Source organism: Felis catus, chromosome C2 (genome assembly GCF_018350175.1).
Source record: "Felis catus isolate Fca126 chromosome C2, F.catus_Fca126_mat1.0, whole genome shotgun sequence".
Taxonomy (NCBI): Eukaryota; Metazoa; Chordata; class Mammalia; order Carnivora; family Felidae; genus Felis; species Felis catus.
The window spans coordinates 125,843,901-125,854,695 of NC_058376.1; positions in this window are offsets into that span (position 1 = coordinate 125,843,901).

A 10,795-nucleotide genomic window follows, 5' to 3' on the forward strand; every position below is an offset into this window, starting at 1 on the left:
GCACCTGGGTGGCACAGTCGGTTAAGCGTCCGACTTCAGCCAGGTCACGATCTCGCGGTCGGTGAGTTCGAGCCCCGCGTCGGGCTCTGGGCTGGTGGCTCAGAGCCTGGAGCCTGTTTCTGATTCTGTGTCTCCCTCTCTCTCTGCCCCTCCCCCGTTCATGCTCTGTCTCTCTCTGTCCCAAAAATAAAATAAAAAACGTTGAAAAAAAAATTTAAAAAAAGAAAAGTCTTTAGAAGCCTCAAGCACCATAAAAAGTAAGAGAGGGAGGGAGCCAAACCATAAGAGACTCTTAAAAACTGAGAATAAACTAAGGGTTGATGGGGGGTGGGAGGGACAGGAAAGTGGGTGATGGGCATTGAGAAGGACACCTTCTGGGATGAGCACTGGGTGTTGTATGGAAACAATGTGACAATAAATTTCATATTAAAAAATAAAAATAAAAAAATTAGAAGCGTCAAGCACCTTATTGTCAAAAACACTATTACATATAAGGCCCAAAAACTGTAAGGAAGACCACAAATATTGTAAATAGGAGTTTAAAAATTCACTCAACAAACTTAAGTTTGTATTCAGACAGAAGGGAGCTGGACATGAGAAAACTACTCCTTTCTAATTGGGAAAGGTCATCCTAAGGATTTCTAAGGTCAACATAGAGGAGTGCTCCTCTTTTGTACCAAGAAAGACAGAGGCCTATAAAGTACAAAGTTATTTTCTCCCTTATACAAAGAGGCAGGGATCTGGGCTCTTAGGGAAAGCTAAGTGCTGGCTGAAGGCATGAACCTTCCCAAGCTGTCTAAATACTATTGAGACCAGTGTTCTGGCACATCCCAGACAAAGCAAGCAAGAGTCAATATCATCTATCCCAGTCTGAGGGGAGGAACCAGGGATGGGTAAACAGAAGCAAGTTGGTTCTTCCTATGTTTTTATGTTTCTTTAAATCTTACCCTAAACATGATAGTCTATCTAACACACATATATCATATTAATAAGAATAAACTCTGTAGTGTTTCTGGCTTAAATGCAGCTTTGGAAAAGGAAGCTGAATTCTCTTTCCGCTTCCCATGGCTATGGGAAGCCTAGTTGTGGACCCCTGTGATTCCCAGTGGGTACCTGAACTGGAAACACCCAGCTTCAGAGGATGCCTAGAATTATTTGGCTAATCTACAAGTTAACAGTAAATAGCACAACTCCTACCTAATCAAGGCATGGGGTGGGGGTCAAAAAAATAGCTGCCTAATCGGACCAATGACTTAGACAAAGCAAAGGGGAAATGGATAGCAGCACACATTTTCCTGTTGATAGCCCATAGCTGCTTCCACCACGCCTTTGGATTAAGAATGATGGACAGGAGAACTACCTTCTGCCAATTAATTCCAGAGTATAATTTGTAGCCTGGGCCCATCCTGGAAGATCCTGGGCTGCTAACAAACCATGACACTGCTTTAATTTCTCCTTTGCCCCCACACTTTATTAAAACCTGGAGTGGGTTCCATCAAATATCCCTTCAAGGGAAAAACAGAGAGAGGCAGAGAAATGGAGCAACATTTGTCTCAATGCAATATGAAAGATTAGAGTTTGCTGGATAAAGAGGGAGAAAGGAGGGGGTAGGAATTCTTGTGAAACACACGCACGCACAGGGACACACACACACACACACACACAATTTCTCTTTTGCAATGACCTCCTTATGCCCCATCCATCAGCCTGGGGTTGGCTTATTCTAACTAGCAGATTCCTTTATTCTGTATAACAGGCCCATCAGACACAATCTGCATGCCAATTACTGGCACAGACCCCTTGATACCAAAAAATGGAAATTAGCTGTCAAGGAAAGGCTTCAGCCGGCCAGGTCTCTTTCTTGCTCTCTATTTCCAGCTCATATACACACTCACTCTGCTCAGCGCCTGGCTCTCACCAGGGAGTCCCCAGTGGAAAAAGTCATCTAAAAAATACAAACATATTTTATTGTTATTAGTATTAGTTGCTGACTTTCTCAGTACAATGTGAAATTCACCAGTGGGCAAAAGCTGCTTAGGGCAGAAATGGGTGAGAGAGGTTGATTTCTGATAATTGCATTTCTTTGGGAGCAGATCAAGGCGTCCCATGAAAGGACATTCAAAGAAATGTGAGGATAAGGGCAAAAGAAAACAGACAAGGAATGGGATTCTGTAACCAAGATAACAATCAGAACTTTCACACTTAGGAATGGGCCTAGGCAGAGTTGAGAGGACAGAGGTGAGATGAGCTCCATGAACAAGCCTGCATTACCGCTTTGCATCCTAATAAGCTCTCACAAAGCCAGGCTGCGGCCAACCTGGAGGGCTTCTTATGGACACAGAATCACTCCAGTGTATTTTCAACCCAACCTAAGCATGCTGCCCACAAGGTTTCTGTCCTTATGCTCCCAGAATCTCCAAAAGACCACATTTTATGATAATTCCTCTTCTCTTTTTTCCAAAGTGAGTCACAGAGCAAGGGAGCTTGTCTTCCACTGTCCACGCTGTCCAGGATCCATGTTGAATCTCATTTGGTGGGATAACGTAATTCATCTGGATCACTGTGACCTCAGAGTGGTGCCCTGGAAAATTCAGGGCACTCCCCTTCATTCAGGGACATATCCAACTTAATACCAGAGAGGACCCTATCCTTAAAATTTTTAGTGAAGAGTATCTCTGTATTAAAATTTTAGTTGTATGGATCCATCCAACAACGTTTTTCATTAACTATTTTCATTATCACACAAGTGTTCAAAATCTGGATTCCTTCACTGACAATTAGAAAATATCTTTACTTCTAAACAAATTGTCTCTTCCTCCCATGCATTCTGGGAGTTAAAATTGTCAGCCAGGAAAATCTGCAGTTTTTTAATGCACAGCTTTCAGAACATGATGTAAAAACAGCTTAATTTGCCCAACTGAATTCCTACTATGTTCCTCACACCCAAATGTACAGTAAACATTTGTGGAAACAATGAATGAATGAATGAATGCCAGGAGCTCAGGCAGGCACTGCAAATAGGTTGGTGAAAAAGACACATACCCTGACCTTGAGGAGCTCAAGGTCAGACCTAGTTGAAATTCCCCATCACTCATTTCCTGTCCCTGTACATATTTTGTAGTTGGTGTTAACAAATGAGTCTCCTTGGCTTCCCCCGGAGGATTGCTTATGTGTTCTCTCACTCAAATGCTCTTCTTCAAGCTCCTAGTTTTGAGTTACTGGATTTACAAAAAGCTATTTACTTTCTTTTCACCCAGAGGGCTCCTGACATCAAAACAAAAGCAATTTGGTTTAGGATCTGATGACATTTAATGTTCTAACCACTCCCTTCACTTCAGGGATGCTTCAAGGATGCATTTCTAGTTTTCCTCCTACTTCTCTACTCCTTCTCATCCTCCTTTGAAGATTCTTCTTCCACTCCTTAAATATGAGTATCCCTCTGGGTCTGTCCCAGGTTCTCCCCCTCTCTTGTATTCAGGCTCTAGGACAACAGAAAAGGCAAGGAGAGTCAAAGCAGACCCCCAGGTCTTTGGCTTGAACAACTGGACAAATACAGATCATTCTAGTTGGGCATCTTTGGTTGCTAGGAACAGAAATCCATTCAAACTAGCTCAAGAAAAGAAGGATTTCTATGAGGACACAAAGCATCTCAGAGGAATGCAGAAAACTTCTAGGCCTAGGGAAGGCGAAACTAAGGCCACTCCAAGACTCTCCTTCTCTCCCCTTAGTGGCTCCTCAGCTTCTCTAACTACCTCCACTCCCTTCCTGTCCTCCAATCCGTTACCTCTGAGTTGCCCCTTTTCCCAAACTTCATGTACCCCTTTACTGCCACCCCAGACAAAACTCTACCACAGTCTTTCTGCTCCAGTGCCTACCATAAACTGAACACTTACTTGGTATCACTTAGATTCCCCAGAATGGCATCTGACCAGCCCAACTCACTTTTTGTGCTCCAGGCAAGCTTATCAATGAGCTGCCCTTAGATGAGGTGCACATCCCTGTGCCAATCAGCTATGACTGGGGCAGGGTCAGATGGCCTGCTGTCTATGTAGCAGGGGCTGTGGGTGGAGGAAGATTCTCTAAGAAGAGAGTGTTGGTGAAGCAGTTACCCCCAAATGTGCCAAATACAGTGGTATTATTAAACACAGAGGCTAATTCTACAAATATTCATTGTGAAAATGCTAAATGCGCAGCAAGAGAAGAGGGTTGAGGCTTAAAGGTATGCCATTTTAGAGGAAATGGACTCAAAAGGACCAGCAGAAGTAGTTTCCATCACTTTAGATGTGGCAATCTAGGGAGAAGAGAGTTTTGACAAGTGCATTGGTTTTTTATTGCTGCTATAACAAATTGCCACAAACTTAGTGGCTTAAAACAATGTAGATTTATTCTTTTACAGTCCTAGAGGTCAGAAGTCTGAAATGGGTCTTATGGGGCTAAAATTATGGTTATCGGCAGAGCTGTTTTCCTTTTGAAGACTCTATAAAAACACTCCATCCCTTGCCTTTTCCAGCTTCTAGAGGCTGCCAACATTCCTTGGCTCATGACCTAGCATTACTCTGGCTTCTTTTTCCATTATTATGGCTCTCCTTCCCTGAACTGGATTCTCCTGTCTCTCTCTTCTCCTTATAAGGATCCTTGTGATTACATTGGGACCACCGAGAGAATCCAGGATAATCTCCTCATTGCAAAATCCTTAACTTAATCGCATCTACAAAGTCCTTTGTGCCATGTAAGGTAACATTCACAGGTTCTAGGGATTAGGACATGGATATCTTTGGAAGGTCATTATTCTATCCACCATATGAAGGACACAGCGATCACACAGGACCAACACTGCCACTGGTCTGAGGAAAAGACACTGAGTCCAGGCACAGTCCTCATCTGTATCCAAAAAAAAAAAAAAAAAAAGGTTTTCACAAAATGGAAGGAGTGGAAATTAAATGTGAAGAGATTAGAGGTATACAAGTGGTAAAGAAAAGGAGGCAGAAATGCTGACCACTCCTTTAAAAAGTCCAGCAATGGAAGACGAAGAGAAGACTAGAGTCTGAGGGAGAATCAGGCCAAAGGAGGATAAAGAATGACACAGTCATTGAAATATAAAAGTTGTAGGCAAAGACCCCTCTGAGTCATGAGGAAGCAGAAACAGACCAAGTCTTGGGGTGCTCAGGCTCAAAGGCGCTTCCATGGAAATGCCCTGGAGGGGCCACAAGAGGAAAAGAAATTCAACGTGATTCTTAGCATATCCAGCTGAGTTGAGATGTTGACTCAACTTCCTTGACTCTCCTGAGCAGGCCTAGAGGTCTGGAAAAGGAACAAGAAATCAAACATTGGAGATGGCTGGGTTGGAGGGTCAGCAGGATGACTTCATGCAGAATCTGGAAAGTGAGCTAGGCAGGGCTGCTAGAGAGAGCATAGGTAGAAAACCAACAGCAGAAAAAAAAGGGGGGGGCTGCTAAGTACAAAGGGCAGAGAAGCCAGAGAAGGCTAGGCAGTAGAGAACTGAAGTGGGAGGGGCAGCCTAGGTAAGGGTTCCATCAACACTTGTTGAGTGACGGCATGCATGGAAGAATGAAGAGCCAATCTATAGTTACAATGCTGCTGGTCTGCTGAGTGTGATGTAGGACATGGGGCTGAAGAAGAGGTGGTTGTGATTAGATGTGGGAGGCTGGAGATGAACGTGTCACATCACTAACAAGATGTGTAGATGAAGGTTACTGGGCTTCTTGGATGACCCATATGCTTACCACTGTTTAATAAGCCCGTGGCCACCAGGAAAGAAGGGACTCAAGGTTATTCCATCAGCTTTGACCAAGTTTTCTATCATTATTTAGCCCTATATCTTTCTCTGCTGGAGTACAGGGTGGTTATAAAAGACATCTTGAATGACTCAATTCAAGTAAACCTGAAATACAGTCTCCACTTGCCATGCAAATGTTTATCCAAGCTTGTCAGATGGACATTGGCAGAAAGCACACTTCTTCCCCCAGAGAAAAGAAAGATGTCACTAAAATTATCTTGGACTCCATAGGTGACATTAGTATAGCCAGACTGCAGAGCATCAAGTGCCAATTTACATGTTAGCTTCTGTTGTGCTAAATGGAAGAAATCATACCCTTGTTGTGTCAATTATGTAGGTGAGAAAACTCCCCCTGCCACGGGCCTGGCGCTGGGCTGCACGTGGGCCCAGGGGCCACTTATCTGCTTGTATAGGTGGATTCTTTGCTGCTTGGCTCTAGAGGAAAATGCATCTTACATAAGGTGCTGCTCCATAGATAAGTCTGTTGTTAATATGCCTCAGACTGCCTTTGCCATGGCTATTATCACGGATACATGCGACGTACATCTTTTTTATCGGTGTGCATTGTACTTGTGGTAAAAAAATAAAAAAATAAAAATGGAAAAGAGACCACAGGATGTCATTTGTTATTTTTAAAAAAAGAAAAAAATTTTTTGCTGCAGATTCAACCCATACCACATATTATCCCCAATGAATAAAACTGGAACATCAAACATGCATTAATCAAATTTGTGGGTTTTTCAGAATGGACTTTTCCATAGTTTAGTGTGATTCAGCAGGTACTTGCAGGGCATTATGCCTGAGCTGAATGAACTTGTTAAATGCTCCCTGTTATGATTCTGTCCCATCATTATTGTTTTAAAAGGTAGAGTAATTTCCTCCCCCCTGCCAAAAATAAAGAGGATTTGATGATGAACTCTTTTAGCTGAGAGAATGGAGGAGGAGACATGGGGGCCCAGTGTGAATCTGGGCCATTTCTTCTTTAATATCCAAGAACTCATCAGTCTAGGGAAACAGAGGCAGCTCAACCTGACATTTGTTCCAATAAAAGCTGACTGTGCAGCAGAGTGAGCCCCAGCTGTACTGTTAGGGAACCTCTTCTGAAGACCCTGACCTGCCTGGGGGCTTCAGAGTTGTGGGAAACTGTTAAAAGGTGTTTTCTGGCAGTGATAAGATAATAATGCATTTTCCCATTTTCCTGGACCCAGGAAGACAGACACTTGAACAATAACCTGTGATGAAACCACCCAAGGAAGCCAGGGCCAGGAGGCGCCTCAGTGAGTTCAGAGTAACCATGTCTCTGCGCCTCTGTGTCCCTATCTATGAGAGGCCCAGAGTGGAATAAATGACCAATGACATCCCCGTGCTGACTGTATGTGGACAGTGCCTAAGGGCCATATTTCACCACCACTCTAGTCCTCTCCATACCATTTCTGGGCTTCCTGTCTCGGCAAGGAGCAGCTGAGGTGCTAGCTGGGGATCCCACTTAAGCTCTGGCTTAGCCCTCATCTCAAGAAAAGCCCAGATCCCAGACTAGAGTTGATACTAAGAGGAAAGGATCTTCCAAGAGGCATAGAGACCCCAAAAAGGTGGGTCTGAGGACAATGGGTAGAGACTGAAGAGTCTGACATTCTTTGAAAAGGAATGTGAATCCTGGGTGTGGTCTGGCTGAGAGTTTTTTTCATCGCTTGCCCAAGAGGGTGTACACTGATGGTTCCAGTTTCAAACAACATGCACAAGGGCCAAGGGAGGACACACAGACATGTGGAGGGGACATTCTCAACGCTCCACCAGATCCTCTTGGATCTCTTTCGCCATTTCTGTATACCTCTCTCCTGGCTTCACCATGCTTTTGTCCTAATGGCCAGCGATCCACTTCTGGAATTCAGACCCTTCACATGGAGGTCAGTTTTACAAGTCCTAGGCAGTACTGAATGCTGAGAAAGAGTCTTAGATATTTTCCAGAGCTTGACCCAGACCATCAGAATTCTCTCTTGCCTATAATTCATGTGTACCAGCACTCCCTAACCCTCTCATCTCTTTGGGAATACCATGACCCAACTGGCTGCCTGACAATCAGTGAACCATATTTATGTTGCCTTCTACATGACACTAGGCATAAAATGGTTAAATCAGGAACCCTAGTATCCCCACCACAATCCCACCACCCACACCCTCTTCCTTACCCTCAACTGCTAGGGCCTGGAGGCATATTTAATGGTGTCAATCACACAGAAAGTGCCATGATACCTGTGTTTTGTCCCAGACCCAAGATGAAGACTCTTCTATCCAATGTAATATTAAATGCCCCTCCCATTGTAGATTGTAGCAGCAGAGAACACTAAGCAAGGCAAGGTACCCAACATCCCGGCCCCAAAAACAGGCTGAGTGCTCAGGTTCAGGTATAGAGGCCAAGGAATGAGAGAGAACAAGAAAATAAGAGAATGGGAGTGAGCATCACACACACAACCCCTCCACTCACCCTTCTTGTCAGGCTGGCAACCATTCATTCCATCGTGTCCTGAAGTTAAGAACCCTGCATTCACTCATTTGAAAATGGAGTAATTGCCTATGTGCCTATCCACAGAAATTAGCAAATAAAAATTCAATATTTACAGATTCACTTTGAGTATGTACAGATACAAAGAGCTTTCTGCCAACAGTAAAAGTAACTAGGTCCAAAGTGAATCCAAAATTGAACAAATTAGACCAACTACCTCTTGGTCCACTGCATAAGGATAGCTCGTCACCTTGGGGCCCTTGGGGGACCCTTCTTGTTATGCAAATTAAGGCCATATATAGTTGGAAAGAGGATGCTAAGACCCCATGGGGATATAAGGTATACAGTGCCTCATTGTATAATGCCCTAGAGGAGTGTAGCAGGGCTATATGGTGCAGTGAAGGCAATACCCCTGCTAGTGCCCCTAGATCTGCAGGAAGGTGAACTCACCAGGGTAGTTAGAAACATTAAAGCAAGAGGATAGAATTTTTATTGATCAGGCTCAAACGTAAAAATCTTAAAACAAAAAATCAACCTTCCAGTGTAAATAGAGTGGATCATGAAAGAGGCCTGGCACAGGCTGGAAGAGAGACTAAAGACTATTTTATTGGTAAACCATTCTAGGGGGATCTACCAGTTCCCCCGAGAACTTTCTACCAGCCCTATACCCATTGTCCTTAGAGATCAACTGAGACCGCATTCCAGAGTGCCAACCCACGCCTCCACTTTCTCTTAGCCCCGGCATAAGGTCCTAGATTGAAGAACTACCCCACATAAGTTTAATACTGATTCAGTCAAGCTTCTTAAATCCAGAATAGCAACCACTTGGCAGCCCCCTCTGCCCCAACTTCCCCCAGGACTGAGGGGGAATGCTCCTCCGAGTCTGGTCTTCTCTTGCACCCGGGGAAGAGGAGCAATTCGTGGCTGCTGAGAACGAACTGAGAGAATGCCTGGCACTCCGTGGCAGTCCTGGGTCCCTGGCTGTCCCCACAGCACCCTCCCCTCCCCCACCCCGCCCCCTCGTCAGCGCTGTGAAGCGACCATCTCTGCTGCGCCAAGCCCCACAATTCACACAGGAATCCACGTCGCAATCCGGGGCACAGCATCAGTCGGTCTGCATTACCTCTCCATAATAATCTCATATATCAAATCTGGGAGACCCCGGCTCTGCCTGTGAGCGACTCCGTTAGACGCTGAATATCATTATCAGAGCCCCTCGCTCCCTCGGCTTCGTATGCAAACTCCTGAGCTCCCTGGAGTCCTTCCCGAAGAAAGTGCCCTGCTCCACGGAGGACATTTGTTATTTTGCAGGAGAGGTCGCTGAGGCTCCACCGAGACCGAACGAAATTAACGGCAGCCGCCACTTGGCGGCAACCAAAACCTACAATGACACCTAGTGGCCTCTCTGGGAACTGCAGCCGCTCTGGCGGGTGGCTTGGAAAGCCGCTCCGAAAGCTGAACAATGCCACTGGTCTAGATATTCACTAATACCCAGAAAGAGTGAGAAACAAATATTCACTTTTCAACGCCCCTTTGGTGATAGATAAACCCACCTTTAATGTTTAAATATCTTAACTTGTCAAACCGCGCGGGGGGGGGGGGGGGGGTTGGGTGGGCATATATTGAAGCCATAACTGTTTCATCCCATCTCAGGATAAAGCCAGGTCATTGAGAAAGGGAAATGGGGGAATTGAATCAAATGCATAAGTGGAATCCATCTTTACATTGCACATCTCTATGACTTAGAAATCAGTCCTACACATACTCACACAAATGTGCAAAGATAGCCATCGCATCAGTGTTTGGAATGAATGAATGAATGAATGAGAAAGAGAGAAAATAACCTAACGGCACCATGTATATATGTTAACAATATGTATGTAACAATATGTACAATATACATGACAAGTCATACATATATACACAGTATACGTGATATGGCATTTTTTTTGTTATCATTACCGAATTCAATTTTACCTTTATTTGGAGTCTCCATTCCTCCTGATAGCAGAAAATGTAATCATGGTCTGTCCTGGAAGAAGTCAGGCATTTTATATTTCAACTTAGTCAATGCAGTTTTCTTTCCTTACCTTGGCTCTTAAATTTAGGGGCCTATTTCATCACATTTTAAGGGGAAGGTATCTGTTCCCCAAATCTCCAAATGGAGGTTTATCACTGACCCCTCAGTCCCTGAGTCCCCAAACTTGATCTGGAGAGTTCTATAACCCCCTCATATATGATATCTAACCTCCAGGGGAGGGCACATAAGGCTTCCCTTTTAGACACCCTAACTTTTTCGTTACTTCTTCCCCATCTTTCCTCTTCCTCCTCCTCAGCTTGATCTAGTCTGGGGATGGGAGGAGGGGGGAAAACTGTCAATATATAATCTTCTCTATCTTTTCTATTTTATAACTAAGATGAGAACTTTCTAGCTTAAAATCCAAGAATTTGGCATATTTCATCTGATTCCACTGTGACAGCTTCCTTAGAACGAGTAT